This window comes from Leptonychotes weddellii, unplaced genomic scaffold, assembly GCF_054177405.1.
Source record: "Leptonychotes weddellii isolate Sample4059 unplaced genomic scaffold, ASM5417740v2 HiC_scaffold_14861, whole genome shotgun sequence".
NCBI lineage: Eukaryota > Metazoa > Chordata > Mammalia > Carnivora > Phocidae > Leptonychotes > Leptonychotes weddellii.
In genome coordinates, this window is record NW_027729716.1 from 727 (window position 1) to 5,025 (window position 4,299).

Below are 4,299 nucleotides of genomic sequence, written 5' to 3' on the forward strand. Positions count from 1 at the left end.
CGAGCTGGCAAAAGGCTCAGACGAGGCGCCACATTTGCAGTTGGCCCCCACACACACACTCCCCCCCTTTCCCTGTCCCCAACATTTCCACCCAGGAATCTGGGGAGAGGGGCTGGTTGGAAGCTCAGATGAGCAGGAGCGTACAGCCCATAGAGGGTAACTGCCCCTGCCCAGTGGGCAGATGGAACTTTCCATACAAGGAGGTGTAAAGCAGCCCCCCCTTCTTCCCCTCCCCCCCACATTGCCTTGTGCCTAGATGGGCTGGGGGTGCAGGATGAGCCCCCACCCCCACCCCGCGGTACTTCGAGGAGGGATGGTCCAGGGCTAACTGTTGGGGGTGCAGGAGAGAAAGGACTGGCTGGGAGGACGGAGGGGGCGGGAGCAAAGGGGGCGGGGGGAGTGGTCAGCAGGGAGAGGGGTGGGGGGTAGGGTGGAGCCCGGGCTGGGAGGAGTCGGCTCAGACATAAAAGCTGGAGCACTGACCAGCCAGCAAACTGGACATTAGCTTCTCCTGTGAGGCAGCCTTCCAGCCTCCTCCTCCTCCTCCTTCTCTTCCTCCTTCTCCACCAGTCCCAGCAAGCCTCCTGTCCAGCTGCAGGTAACCAGGGCTGTTGAGCGAGGACCCCTCTGCCCTCCCGCTCCGGCCTACTCGCCTGCTGATGGCCTCGGGCCTCACCCCCTCCACCTCTCCTCTCTGCCTCTATCCTCCTCACCCCTACCCTCCCTCCTCTCCTCCCTCCTCCGGGGCTTGCTTACCTGGCCCACACCTCTGCCTGCCTCGTGCCTCTCATCGGGCCTCTGCTCTCTGCGGGTGCTCTGGACCGGACCCCGCACTGGAGTGGCCGGGCTTGCAGAAGGACGCAGCTGCCGCTCGGCCGGCGCCCAGTCGCTAGCTGGCCAAATTGTTCTTAGAATTTGGAAGGGGGCAGCAGCGGGGGCAGCCTGGGAGCCTGGCTGGGGCCGGGGCTAGGGCAGGAGGAGGTGACCAGGGTGGCACTTTAGATCCTTCTGTGGATCTGGCCACTGCTCTTCATCCAATTTCAGCGGAGGCTGCGCTCCCTTCTTATTCCCCCTTCTCTCCTGCACGATTTCTGGCATCAGAAAATTCCCTGGGCCTCCCATGCAGCAGCCGGGCTCCAGGCTGGGAAGGGGCATGCTGCTTGGACCCCCCATGCCCACCTGGTGTGGAGCCTGGGAGGGGCACCTCTGGGCAGGCTGCCTGGCCCCTGGCTTGGGTAGCATCAGGGTGCCAGGGGCTCAGAGGCCCTGGGCCGTGACTGTCGCCCCAGAAGGGGTTTGTACCTGGGCCAGCGGAGGGCAGGCTGGGGCTGCCTGCCTGGATGTGTGGTGGGGGGGGCGAATCCACTTTCTGGAGGGAGCAGGGGCAGCTTGCTGTATCCACAAGAGAGCCTGAGGCCCCTCCTGAGCCCCCCAACCCTGGAGGGACCTTGTTAACCCTTGCCCGGGGCCTGCAGCTGCACACCCTGTGCAGGGGGTGTGTCCTTCCAGGTTGGGCTCCAAGGACCTGGTGTCCAGCCTCCAGGTGGCCTGACCTGTTCTCTCCAGCTCCCAGGGTGGGCTTTGGTACCCCCGTGGGGGAGAGGGTCTGGTGATCCCAGAGAGACCTCGAGGCCCTGGGTGCTGTGATGCCAGGTGTGCAGAGGAGGCTTCTAGTCTTTGTGTTTTGGGGTGCCCAGGGCAGACTGGAGTGGAGGACTGAGCGATTCAGGAGAACAAGGCCCCTGGGAGTGTGGTTGGCACCATGCGGTAACCACCGGATCCTTGACCTGAGCTTTGCGCAGCCACAGACTGGGAGGGTGGGGGAGGGGGCAGGGGTGGGACTGGCCCAGCAGGACCCCCTGCTGCTTGCAGGGGGGCGGGAGGGTGGTCCTCTGGGATGCACATGCTCTGTGGTGGGGTGGGGCTGTCTGCCATCTTGGCTGATGCTGGGAGGTCTGAGGAGTGGCCACTGCCCTTTGCTGGCCCCGCCCCCATGACTTCATAGGACAGAGGCCAGGTTCAGTGTCCAGCACTGGCCCCCGCAGCTCCGGGTGTGGCCGAGCCCCTGCAGTGGTGACGATGGGGAGGATCACCCCCATGTGGAATTGCCGACCAGCACTTGGTACGGATCAGAGACGTGCTTCACACAGGTCCACTCAGCCTCGGGGCCACCGCGCACCCCGCCTTGGGCAGTGAGAGCACGTGTGATTTCTGTAATTAAAGTGGTCACATTTAGGAGGACACCATGCTCTAAACCGAACTTGGAATTAGGAGATGGCTAGGAGAGTGTCTCCATCGGAGTCGGGGCGGCCTCTGGCCCTGGATGTGGCCTAGGAGGGCAGGCTCATGGCCTCATCTCTCCGCCCCCAGATGCCGATGGGGGTCCCGATGGGGAAGCCGATGCTGGTGCTGCTGACCTTCTTGGCCTTGGCCTCGTGCTGCTTTGCTGCTTACCGCCCCAGTGAGACCCTGTGCGGCGGGGAGCTGGTGGACACCCTCCAGTTTGTCTGTGGGGACCGCGGCTTCTACTTCAGTAAGTAGCTCAACGTGCGGTGGGGCAAGGGGGAGGGCGTACACAGCAGGTGCTCAATAAAGGCTGGAGTCCTCCGCGCCATTTCCCAGACGCCCAGGGATACCCTCCGGGATGCCTGGTGTGGGGGGCCAGGTGGAGGGAAGCCACTGCAAGGTGGCAACCCCAGGCTCTCTTGTTCTGAGACTTCATGAGCACAACTGTGTCCACATTTATTGGGCACCTGCTGTGTGCCCGGGTGGTGCTCACACCCCCGATTTTCCTGCAGCATGACTCAAAGTAGAATGCTCTCCTCCCAGGAAGGGTGGGATCTGCGTGGGGGCTGGAGCATGGCAGGCGTGTGGGTGGGGGTGCAGGGTGGGCTGGACGGGGTTGGGGGGGTAGGCCCTAGCAGGGCGGGGGACTTACCCTCCCTGCCTCCCTGGGACCTGCTTGCGGGCAGGGCTGTGAGCACTGAAGTTCCCCCCACATTTTCATGGTGCCTGACATTTTGACAGTGGGATTATCTGATTTAAAGTTAGATAAAATGGGTCGGAGACCAGTAAGAACAGAAGTGTCTGCCCGCACACCCACATGGGGGTGGGGGAAGAGAGGAGTGCCTGCCTACACAACAGCACTGGGGGAGGGGATGTGCACCCCAGGGGCGAGCCACAATGTGGGGTGCCCACCTGCCCGCCCAAGGGCTCTTGGGTTGTTCCTCCTGCTTCTCTCCTGATTTTCAACCCCCGGCGGACTTTCCCTGAGACCTCTGCTTCTCCTTGCCTCGTCCCTCTGTGGGACCCCCAAGTTGGAGGTGACCTCTTCCTCAGGGGTGTGGGCCCTTGCCCTCACCTCCCAGAAAGCTGGGCCTCAGTTTCCTCATCTATAAGATGGGCGGGGGAGTGTTTATCTGGATAACAGGAGGAACGGGGACGGGGGGGGGGGGCAGGCCCAGGCCGACCCTGAGGGTGGGGTGGGTGGGGGTGGGGACGTGACTGGGGTGAGTTGCCCACTGCCCTCATGGTCAGACCCAGCCCTCCTCCCGTGGCATCCCCCTCTGTAGCCTCAACTTACCCACAGACGCCAGCCTTGGATTCTCAAAGCTTCTCTCTGAAAAGCTCTCCTGCTTGTCCTTGCTTCTGAAACCCTACCCACCCTGGCCTCGCCTGTGCCCTCTCTCGCGCCTGCCTTGTTTGGGGGCAGGAAGTGTAGGGTCTGGTGCCCAGGGAGTGGGTCCCCTGCCGGGAGGGCCGGGCCCCCACCCGCGGGACCTCCTCCCCAGGGCGCCTGCCCTCGGCCCCCCAAGGTGAGGGCCGGGACTCTTCCTCGCAGCTGACCTTGGAGCCTGAGCAGCGGAGGGACGGGGAGGACGGGAGGAAAGGAGGACGTGGTTTCATGCAGGTCCTCACTCCTCCCCTCCCGTCTTCCTCTTCCTCTCCCAAGCCTGCGGCGTCTCGAGGGCTGCGGGCCGCCCAGGCTCCTGCTCTGTTCAGGGACGCCAGTTGCGTCCCAGCCTGGCCTTCTGGATGGGACCCTGTGCCCCCCAGCATGGGGGCTGGACCCCTCGTGGGCGGCCCCCCCCCCGAGCCGGGCTCCCCCCCGGCACATTTTCCCCACCTCCCTGGGCAGCGGGACCAGGAGGCTGTGTCCACCTTCCACGCGAGCAGGGAGGCACCAAGAGGCCAGGGGCTGGTCCTGGAGCACACACACCCCCACTTCCACTCCTGTCCTTCCTGAGCACCCCGCCTGCCCACTCTCTCCCCCTTCCTCCACGAGGCTGGCTGCCCCTG

General features: G+C 64.3%; 1 long non-coding RNA gene across 1 annotated transcript; it reads left to right on the plus strand.

The window, feature by feature from the left end:
* Positions 1–428: 428 nt before the first annotated feature.
* LOC145718381 (uncharacterized) lies at positions 429–2,467 on the plus strand. Its single transcript, XR_014141765.1, has 2 exons — positions 429–598; positions 2,371–2,467. It is a non-coding gene; the product is annotated as an uncharacterized LOC145718381 (long non-coding RNA).
* Positions 2,468–4,299: the final 1,832 nt, after the last annotated feature.